The sequence below is a fragment of the Jaculus jaculus genome, chromosome 17 (assembly GCF_020740685.1).
Source record: "Jaculus jaculus isolate mJacJac1 chromosome 17, mJacJac1.mat.Y.cur, whole genome shotgun sequence".
NCBI lineage: Eukaryota > Metazoa > Chordata > Mammalia > Rodentia > Dipodidae > Jaculus > Jaculus jaculus.
Window position 1 is genome coordinate 45,943,579 of NC_059118.1, and position 12,008 is coordinate 45,955,586.

General features: G+C 37.3%; 1 non-coding gene across 1 annotated transcript; it reads left to right on the forward strand.

Moving 5' to 3' along the window:
- Positions 1–879: 879 nt before the first annotated feature.
- On the forward strand, positions 880–985 carry LOC123455648. Its single transcript, XR_006634037.1, has one exon. It is a non-coding gene; the product is annotated as a U6 spliceosomal RNA (small nuclear RNA).
- Positions 986–12,008: the final 11,023 nt, after the last annotated feature.

Here is a 12,008-nt window from a genome sequence, read left to right on the forward strand (position 1 = left end):
TTTTTCATTTTTGTCTTTAAAAATCATATTTAACTAAAGCCTATGGTAAGCTGAAATTTTATGTAAACAAAGCCATACTTTTCTACACAATATCATAATTAAATGACATATAGATACTGAGTTTACATTCTAGTTCAACTTCAACTTACATAAAGGATTATTGAAAACAACAAAATTCTTTCCAAGGTAGTGGCTCATAATTTGCCATGTATTTAAAAAAGATTGTAATGTCCTGTTGCTTAAAAGGAGGAGGCAACTGGCTTGAGTTCTAGGCCAGCCTTTCTTAAGACAAAACAAAAATTTGCCTTAGTTAATCTTTTTTGTTTGTTTGTTTGTTTTTTGAGGTAGGGTCTCACTCTAGCCGAGGCTGACCTGTAATTCACACTGCATTCTCAGGGTGTCCTCAAACTCACAGTGATCCTCCTACCTCTGCCTCCCAAGTGCTAGGATTAAAGGAGTGGGCCACCTTGCCCAGCTTGCCATAGTTACTCTTAATAAAAGCATTACTAAGTGTGTTAGAATTATCGATAAAAATTATCCCCAAATGGTTGTCATGTTTTGCCTGTATTCATAGATTTATAAGTAAAAAATATATTTCATGGAGTATATTAGTAGGAGATATCTCAAATCAATGGGTTATATAAAATCTATAGGTATACATATTGGTGCTATAAAACAAGTTTGGTTATCAGGTAGAAAATTGTGGTTACATAAAGACGAAGGCAGCTGTAAGTTTTTCTGCTAAGTTTTCCTCTATAAATTTGCAAAAATAAGATGGTTAACTCTTTGAAGCTAAGACTACTTGCTTCTTTGTCAATGGATGTAAGATTAATCCATGTGGTATAGTTTCTCTTAATACTCTTATAAGAATGAAGGTTAGTGCTTGCTTCAGCGGCACATATACTAAAATTGGAATCATACAGAGAAGATTAGCATGGCCTCTACATAAAGATGACTGCAAATTCATGAAGCATTCCATATTAAAAAAAAAAAAAAGAACGACAGTTAATTGTGGTTGAGATCAGATGATTGAAAGAACTAGGAAGGAATATTTCAATGTTGGGCATAGAATGTGTACAGTTTGAGAGTAACCAAGGCCATGCAAACCACTCTGAGACAAAGATGAAAGCTTTTATTTGGTTAAAACATGAACTGCCAGAGCTCGCTTACAAGAGAGGAGCACAGCCAACCTAAATTTTCAGATAATGGACTTTATAGGGCTTCAGTTGGGGAAAGGGGAGGAAGGAATAGCTAAATAAGAAAGGTTTCTTTAAGGGAGATCTAAGATAGCCAGGGTGTGATACCCAGAACAGTGACCAGGTGACTTATAAGATAAGGGGGTAGGAAAACAGGACCTGGGAACATTGTTAGGCAAGGAAGAGATAATGGCTGGACAGTTTCTTGAGGAATGTGGATAACCTACTTACTTATGTCTCTGTCACCCTTCTGCTATTCTTGATGACTCCATTTTGGGGGCCCCTCAGGACCTAATAATATTCCAGCTTTTTGTTAATGATAAAAGATGAAGATTAATTTCTTCATGGTTACCGTAGGGGCACTGAGATCTTATGGGAGAGGCTGGATAATGCAGTCGATAGGTCTCCCTTCAGGGCAGGTGATGAGGAGTCAGTTCCATGGTTGCTAGAGGTAGCAGAGTGGTAATATTGATAGTGAGCACCCTCTGTCAGTGCCAGTGTAGCATGTTGTTATGACTTAGTCTGGAGCGAGGCAGAGACTTCTCTCATACCATCCCTGTATTGAGCTGGCTTTAGGGCAGTCACTGGCAAGATCTATTATAGAGAAGGTGAGGGAGATGGGCTCTGCATACCCCCATGAGAAGACAGAAGGGAAAATTAAGGAATTAAGGAGTTTGTTACCCTTGTCAACAGTTATGACATCAAAATGCCAGGCACAAGGGGAGAATGAGCACTCAGAGGCAAAGGATAGAGTGTTTGGGGAAAGAGAGAGGAGGCAGAAGGGCATCAGTGTATTCAAAAGGAGCATTTTGGGATCAGGAGAAGCATAGGAATACAAGAGAGTTTAAGTTTTAGAGTGCTCATTGGGGTGGCAGTGTACTTATTCTTGGATCTAGTAGGGTAAGGGCTAAGGAAGGAGGGGCCCAAGGAATAGTTTTGCTTCTGTCTAAGGCAAGCAGGAGGAGCTGGAGCCAGGGTAGGTGGAGTTCAGAAGTAATCAGGGACAGGCAGAGGCAGAAGGCCTGAGTTAATGTTGGAATTTAGTATTGTAAGGCAGTGTTAGACAGAGGTGCCTATTAGTATAAATCTTTGCTTTTATTGTAGTTATATTTCATACTTATATTTTTCTTACTGGGGGGTTAAGTTCATGTAGGCTGTGAGAATTACCTGTATATTTTGGAGGTCAACAATGGCTCTGTACATGAGACTTTTAGGGAGCTATGAGGAGTTCTATGACTCTCAGCATTGTCATCTGCTAGGATAAGTCAAGGCTGTGCTGACCAAGTGGCCCTCCCTCTTTTGGAAGCCTAAAGGACTAATTTTTCTCTAATACGACTCTCCTGTTGCAGACTTGGAATTCATCTCTAAATCTCCATATTCTCTCTGATCAAGAAGACAGGTAATTTACCAGAAGCTAGAAGTTAGCAAGTGTCCCATCATCCTCTGTGGCCTTCTGACATTAGAGCAGGAACCAAAATATTGATTATCCTTTCAACTCCAATGTTTCCAATTGATTTTAGCTTCTACTTATGGTTATTAATCACTCAAAGGGACTGTACATATCTGATTAGCAAAGCATATTAGTTAAAACGGTGCAAAACATATCTGTTTAGCAAAGCAGATCTGGTTAGAGAATGACACAATAGTTTAAAATCATTCTGATTAATATTTAACTAATATTTAAGTTTAGTTGTCAGGTGACAGTGTAAGCTATATCTGGAACATAGAAAGCATGCACATTTTATCTTTTAAGTATCTGTCAGTTATAAGTATAGGCAGAATATTTTAGTAGCCCCGATAATATTTTATCAGTAGACAACTGATGTAATCTAGAAATTGTATGACAGAAAAAGACATTACAATATACAAACTTGGCATCTGTGTTTGAAAACAACTTTGGCTAGCATGTACACCAATGTAAGTACCAATTACTCCCCAGACTGGGAGCAGAATGGCAGTTTAAGATTACTTTTCTAAGGAAGGAAACATATCTTAAGTATCAATATCTCTATAAGCAATGAAGTTAAGATACCAGAAATGAGACAATTAATTAAGTGAAACCTTAACTGAGACTGATTATACATAGCTCAAAAATAAAATAAAACTGGTCATTGTTGAGTTAAGCAAGCCTGATTTTAACACACATTAGAAACAATATGACAGATACAAAGTAACTTCTTTCTTTCTTTCTTTCTTTCTTTCTTTCTTTCTTTCTTCCTTCCTTCCTTCCTTTCTTCTTTCTTTCCTTCTTTCTTTCTTTCTTTCTTTCTTTCTTTCTTTCTTTCTTTCTTTCTTTCTTTTTTTTCCTAGAATTTACTCTGTAATCTCAGAGTGGCCTCGAACTCTCGGCGATCCTCCTACCTCTGCCTCCCGAGTGCTGTGATTAAAGGCGTGCACCACCACACCCGGCCAAAGTAATTTCTTAAATAAGTATGTTTTACCATTGAACAATTTAAAAAAATTCTTTCATTTATTTTTATTTATTTATCTGAGAGTGACAGACAGACAGAGAAAGAGGCAGAGAGAGAAAGAGAGAGAGAGAGTGCATGGGTGCTCCAGTGCTTCCAGCCATTGCAAATGAACTCCGGATATGTGCAGATGTGTGCATCTGGCTTACATAGGTCCTGGGGAATTGATCTTCAAACCAAGGTCCTTAGGCTTCACAGGCAAGTGCTTAACCACTAAGCCATCTCTCCAGCCCCTGCCATTGAACAATTTTAAGGCTTAAATAAACAAATATTTATGACTGTTACATGAAGCTTAGACAAACTATATTAACATTGTTTGTATACAGTGGATTACCCTAAGACATGGGGAGATTCCTCAGTTTTTCTAAGAATAAAATCACAATAAGCCATTTTTTATAAGACTTAGATTATAACTTCAGTGAAAATCACCCAGCAAAACCAGCATGAATAAGACAAGGACAATCTTAAACTTACAGAGTTTTAGCCAGTCATGGTGATGTATTTTTATTTTATTGATAGGTTTCCTTAGGGGAGATCTAATATAGCTAGGGTGTGACACTAGAAGAGTGACCAGGTGACTTAGGAGATGAGGGGGCAGGAAACCATGATCTGGGGGCATTTTTAGGCAAGAAGGGCATAATAGCTGGGCAGTTTCTTGAGGTGTGTGGGTAACCTATGTCCTTATGACACTGTCACACCTTCTGCTGTCCTTTATGACTCCATTTTGGGAGCCCATCATGACCTAACAGAATGTTTGTTAAAAATGGCTTTTTCTGAGTGGAAGTTACATCAGAATGTTAGAGTATGTCAATGAAGGTGTGTGTATGTATAAAAGATGTAGGAAACCTAAAAAGACCAAATTTTGCCTAAAATTAATTTCCTTTTATAAGGAATAAAAAGACAATTTTCAGGTGAAATGTAAACACAATGCCTAAAATTAAAGATTTTCAACTACTTACAGACTCTTAAGGATGCTCTAAAAGGTTTATATAGAGACATAGACAATATAAATTCTGCTTACATTAGATACAGGTGATGTCCTATGCTCAGTGGGTTTCAAAGTTATAAGCACAGATGCAACTTGTATTCTTTGGAGATATAGCTAGGTTAGACATAGACCAAACACTACCACATTAAATATTACAAGTGGGTAAAATAAATTCTTGGTAAAAATAAACATCTTCAGAGTAAGACAAGAAATGTCAGCATGCTTAGCTCTCTGCTTTGTCATTTCCGTTTGCTCTTGCTTATTGTTGTATGCTATTTAAAATTATGGTAAGCTGGACTCTGAAAAAAGCAATGGTGGTGCCTTTATCTCAGAAGCCATGCAAATTTAAACCATGTGTCCTTCAGACCCTGTAAAGAGATAAAATGGACAGTTGTCATTAACAAGGAAAAAAGAATGTCAAACAGCATATAACTCTGGTTCTCTTTATAATTGCTTTCTTTTGGACACATAAAGTCACATCTGTTAGTGAAATTTCTCAATAAAAAAGGCTAAATAGGTAAACTGAGTCAAGGTCCTTGATCATATTACAAACTCCTTATATAAGACAAACATCAGACTTACCCAAAATGTATATTGGGTATAAACAGATATCATTAAGTATCATCAAGTAAATGATGGCTTACTGATTCAGGTGCTTGTCTGGCAAGCCCAAGGACCTAGGTTCCATTCCTCAGTACCCATGAAAGCCAGATGCACAAGGTAACACATGTGACTGGAGTTTGTTTACAGTGGATAGAAATCATGGCTCTCTTTCTCTCCTTCTCTCTCAAACATCAACAAAGGATAGGATTCCTATATTTAAGATAATAAAACCAAAGACCACCTTTAAAATAATACCCTTTAGTTCCTAGACCATTGTGAAACATTCCCAAATGGGGGAACCCATATATCAGTCTCCCACAGAACAGAGAAGGGAAAGCAGTCCCAGGATAGCCCTCCCACACTCAGGCATATAGGCTGTCAAGACAGGAGTAGATGCAGAAGTCTTCACACTTGGTCCTCTCCTACTAATGGCACTGCTTATTTGCCATGATATAAGATACTTGCAAGGCTGGGAGACTGCTGGACATATTTGAGCTTGGAAGCTGGCCAGGCAAGATGAGCATGGATATCCTGTCCTGGACCTTCCTTGCTCCTGGAGGAATATAGGCTGCATTATGTGTCCCCATTCTGTTGGGGACAAAATTTCTTCTCCCAAATCTTCTCAGAGGGATGCCCTCCTTATATGAGAAAATGAGAGCCAGCATTGGGCATAACCTGACTCTAGACTCTTCTTTTCAGTTTACTTCACTTTGTTTCAGATGGGACAGTTGCCTTCTAGGATAGCCCAAAAATGTCTGCTAGTCTGTCTCCCAAGAAACTGGGCTCATTTAAATAATACAGGGAGAACAGGAATTGTTTATTACTTTTCCCCAGAGACTTAAAAGATTGGTAGCTGAACTAGATAAGAGCTTAAAACAGCTGCTCCAGGTAAAAACTTCTGCTTATTATAATAAGGAAGCCAAGAAAAAGTAAAAGGGACCAGAAAGGAAAATAATGAAAAAAGGATAGACAGCAGCAGGATATTTTAATAGTAATGAAGGTTGACCAGAGAAGGGACCTTTATTGAAACATGTAATTGGATAAAATTTTTAAATATGTTTACTTGATGCCAAGGTAGAAAAGTAGAAAAGCTGAGTATTATGGTTAAGGCTTCACTCATTAACATCACAACTGCTGCAGGACAACCAAATTTTAAAAGGTTGGACAAAATGATTTTGAGAACTTGTGTTATTTTAAAAAACTATTTCAGTAATTCAGTGTATATATCCAGGTTGGTGTAACTTCCTTTCTATGTGTATCAATAACCTGTGTTGAAGACAAAGCTAATTGGAATCATTGTAGCTAAAAAGGCCAATATTTTGGCCTGTATACTCAGGTCATGAGGCCACTGGAGATGATGGGACACTTCTACATTAGCCCCTGGTAAGTCACCTTTCTTCCTAATCAAGGAGGATAAAAAGACCCCAAAACTAAAAATAGCTGTATATTCTGAAACAGGAGAGTTACAAACAAGACAAAGAAAAATCATCCCTCCTGTCTTCCCAAAGAATGGAAGACTACTTGGCCAGCATGGCCCTGACTCATTCTAATAGACAGAAAACACCAGTATTGGGGAAGCTATAGGGTTACTCCTGGGTTCCTAATGTCTCCTTTGGAGAGCCATTAGTGACCTCCAAAATTAATCCTTGATTAACTTTTGTCTATCTGCTTGAACACTCAGAGAGAAATGTATACATTTACAAATATACATATTATAGATAAAGGGATAACTCAAAGATATAAATGGCCTATTAAGTAATACAAAAAGAGCTTTCCAAGAGGGAAAATAAACAAGGCCTTAAGACATATTTTCTGTATCTCTTATAGTTCTAATTCTATAATAAGGAAAAACAACCATAGATGTCAAAAGGGTTGTTTTCAAATCTAGAAAATATATATGGATGACTTTAACTAGGAGTCGATTGATACAGAAGACATTTACTGGAAAAAGATGGCAAATCTCTTCTAACTTGTGCCAGTGCACCTTTAAATAAGTCCTGAGATCAAAAACGTGTTTGTACAGCCTTCAGTGGCATCCAGTGGCTCTATGGCACCAAGGCATGGCCCTAGCTACCCCAAGGACAAATTTTAAAAGGTACATTCTGGAAGGCTATATTCAAATTTAGATGTTGTATGTATGTTCTTCTTTTGAGAACTCTGTATTTAGTTCCATGGCCCATTTTTAATTGGTTTTATTTCTTATTATTTAGTTTTTTTGAGTTCCTTGTATATCCTAGATATTAATCCTATTTCAGGTGAATAGCTACCAAACTTTCTTGCATTCTGTAGGTTGCCTGTTTGCTCTATACACAGTGTCCTTTATTGTACAAAAGCTTTGTAATTTCAAGAGGTCCCAGCAGCTGATAAATGGTTTTATTTCCTGAGTAACTAGGGTTATATTCAGAAAGTCTTTGCCAATATCAATATGTTTAAGGGCTTCACCTTCTTTTTCCTCTAGCAGTTTGAAAGTTTCAAGTCTAATATTAAGGTCTTTGATACATTTGGACTTAATTCTTGTGCATAGAGAGAGATAAATATCTATTTTCATCCTTTTACAGATCCATATGCAGTTTTCCTAGAAGCATTTGCTAAAGATACAGTCTTTCCTCAAATGAGTATTTTTGTCAAAGATCAGGTGGCTATAGCTGCTCAGACTTATATCTAGGTCATCTATTCTGTTCCATTGATCTCTATGTCTGTTTTTTTGTACCAGTACCATGCTGTTCATGTACTTGTAATAAGTCTATCTGATTGGTTTATCTCTTCTTAATTTAATTTTTGGAGGTCATATGAATCAAGGAAATCATCCATTTCTTTCACATTTTAATACTTAGTGGCATATGTATTCTTAAAGCATATCCTTATGATTTTCTGAATTTCTTTGGTTTCTGTTGAAATGGTGTCTTTTTCATCTCTGATTTCATTAATTTTTGCCCTTCTGTCTTTCAGCTGTTCAGATATGCTAGGGGTTTATCAATCTTGTTTATCCTTTCAAAGAACCAACTCTTTGTTTCATTGATTCTTTGGATTTTTTTTTTTTTTGGTTTCTATTTCGTTAATTTCTGCCTTTATTTATTTGTTTATTTATTTATTTATTTATTCCAATCTACTAATTTTTGGTTGCCTTCATCTTGTTTTTCCAAGGGCTTAATGTGAAGCATTAAATTCTTTACTTGTAAACTCCCTAATTTCTTAATATAGGCACTTAGAGCTATAAATTTCCCACTTTGGACTGCCTTCATTGTGTGCTAAAGGTTTTGGTAAGTTGTATTCTCATCATCATTTGATTCTATGAATTTATTGATTTTTTTTATTTTCTCAATGACCCATACATCATTTAGTAGTGTAGTGTTTAGTTTCCATGATTTAGTGTATGCTGTATAGCACTTCTTGCTGTTGATTTATAGTTTAATCTCATAGTGATCTGATAGAGTGAAAGGAATTATTTTAATTTCCCTGTATTTTTCAAGTTTTGCTTTGTGTCCCAATATATGGTTCATTTAAAGAATGTTCCATGTGCTGCTGAGAAAAATCTATATTATGCAGGATTTGGATGGAATTTCCTGTATCTGTTAGGTCCATGTTCCATGATATCATTTAATCCAGATGTCTCTTCTCATCAGACAGGTTTAAATTCAGCCAGGGGACTGGCAAGCTGGATGTGGAAAGAGAGATGCTCAGACTATTTTTTTTTTAACAGTTATATACATAGTATGTATACAGCCATGTTGGTACCTGCATTAGCCTCTTCCCAGTCTTCCCCCCTCCAAAGGGACCGTCCTCATTGGAATATGTGGGTCATGCATTGTGGGGTTATACATCAATTATAGGGAGGAGACAATGTCTCCATGAATAATGTCCTAACATGTGGCTCCAACAATCTTCCCACCCCTCTACTGTGAATTTCCCTGAGTCATGTTGGGTCCATTTTAGATCTACTTCAGTGATGAGGTCTTGGGAGACTCTGTGTCTCTGGATTTCTGGTTTGGTAGGAGTTGAGTGTTCTCTGTGTCTATCTCCTTCACCTTTGTGCTGGTACAAGGTTCACCAATAAAGTAGCACTCTTATTCATTTCCCCATTTCCTCTATGGATTCAGCTGGGTCCCTGGTGAGTTGTGATGGGCGGATTCTCTCCTCAGCTTCTGCATCCTTCTGAAAAAGAGAAGCAAATTTTCCAATGGAGAGTGAAGTCAGCACTAGAGAAATGGGATAACCATTATTACTTTAGAGATAATTTAATAGGTATAGGCCCTCTTGTAGCTCAGAATTGGGGGGAGCTTGACAATGCAGAGCAGGCTTATATTTTGGATATGGTTTTGACTTGTTTCCCAGTTCCAGCAATGGGTTCCATTCCACTGAGAAGATCTGTTACACAAATCAAGAGCAGTTGCTTACCCACCATGGCTGTGGGCCACTTTTGCAATTGTGTGAGTAACACATCAGTTTGTTTGTTGCTGAGAAGCATAGAGCATGAGTTGTTAGGGCAGATGTTGGTCATTTTCCCCTAGTCACTCATGTAGCACCTTCTGGAACTAGATGAGCTATCTCTCTGAGGACTTACTCTCTTCCAAATTCCAGACAGGTCACTCCATGTTCCATACCAATAGCATATGGTGTCTTTGGCAGTAGGGTCTTACCATTAACTTTTGCTGGGACATCAAGTATTCTGACAGAAATCTGTCTTCTTTTGGGAAACCTTGTAGGTCTCTGTTCAACAGCTCATTGTGGTTGTTAACCACATCCTGGTACTGGGAATTACAGGCCAGTGCCAAGGGAAAAGAAGGAAAAAAAAAAAAAAGATATGTAATATAAAATGGAAAGAGAGAAGAGGAAGAAAAAAGATAGATAGATAGATAGATAGATAGATAGATAGATAGATGATAGATAGATAGATAGATAGATAGATAGATAGATAGATAGATAGATACAGGAGAAGATTACGTTAGCCTTCAACATACCCTCTGCTGGGCCCTGTGATTCAGATGTTCCCTCTAAGGACCTGATGAAGGTTCAACATTTTAGTCTGTCTTTCAGGATATAAAATTTTATGGTACCATTGCCATTTGGGTCCAGTTTTGTTGTTGTTTGTTTGTTTTGTTTTGTTTTGTTTTGTTGTTCTCAAGGTATGGTCTCACTCTGGCCCAGGCTGACCTGGAATTCACTATGTAGTCTCAGGGTGGTCTTGAACTCAAAGTGATCCTCCTACCTCTGCTTCCTGAGTGCTGGGATTAAAGGTGTGCACCATCACACCTAACTGGCTGGGTGAAGTCTTGTGTCACTCCCATCCCCCTTACCTTATCTTCCCACTCCACTCTCCCTGTTATCTGGTCCGTGAGATGCTTATTAGGTATGTCAGCATCTTGGGCAGGTTCATGTTAGGAGCCACAGATGAGTGAAACAATGCAGCGATTATCTATCTGTGATTGGGTGAGTTCACTGAGAATTACCTGTTCCAAATTTGAACATTTTTCTTCAAATTTTATTGTGTCATCTTTCCTTACTGCTGTGTAGAATTCCATCATGTAGATATACCACATTTTGCTTATCCATTCATCTAATGATGGACATCTGGGTTGATTCCATCTCTTAGCCATTATGAATTGAGCAGCTATATACATGTTTGAGCAAATCTTTCTGAACTGAGACATGGAGCTATTAGGGTAAATGCCTAGTAAGGGAATAACTGGGTCTGTTGGTAATTATGGTCAACATTTTTAGCAGTCTCCATATTGCTTTGTGTAGTGGTTATACCATCTTACATTCCCACCAAGAATTGCCACATCATTGCAAGCACTTGTTTTCATTTGAATTTTTAATGTTTACTATCCTTACTGGGGTAAGGGGAAATCTCATAATTATTTTAATTTGTATTTCCCTGATGACTAGTGATGATAAATATTTTCTTAAGTGTTTGTCTTTTGTATTTCTTCCTCTGAGAATTCCCTGTAAGTTCTGTGCCCCATTTTGTGAGTGGGTTGTTTGACTTTTTATTGTTTAGGATTTTGAATTTTTGTAGATTCTAGAAATTAGCCCTCTGCTAGTTGTACAGCTGGAAACAATTTTCTCCCATTCTGTGGGTAATCTATTGGCTCTGCTTATTGTATGTTTGTCTGTGAAAAAAACTGTTCAGCTTCATGAGATCTCAATGGTTGAGTGATTGCTTAAGTTCCTGAGCTACATTTTTTTTTTTCAGGAAGTCTTCTCTCACTCCTGTATCATGAAAAGTTTCTCCTTTTAATTTATTTATTTTTCAAGTCGTAGCAGAGTTTTTGGTTTTACATTGAGGTCTTTGATCCATCTGGACTTGAGTTTTGTGCATGGCAAGATGTGTATATCAAGTTTCACTTTCCTGCATATGCTTATCCAGTTTGTCCAGCGCCATTTGTTGAAGATGATGTCTTTTTTCCATCCTACATTGTTAAGGCCTTGTCAAATATCAAGTAGCTATAGTTACCTGACCCAAATTGAGGATCCCTCAATTCTTTTCTATTGTTCTATAATTCCTTTTTATGCCAGTACCATTACCATGTTGTTTTTACTACTATGGTATTGTAATATAGCTTTAGATCAGGTATGGTGATACCTCCAGAGGTGTTTTTTTGCTGAGGATATGCTTGGATATCTGAGGCCTTCTCCAATTCTATATGAATTTTGAGATCATTTCTTTTCTATTTCTGTGAAAAAATATTTTGGGATTTTTATTGGTATTGCATTAAATCTATATACTGCTTTTGGTAAGATTGCTATTTTTGC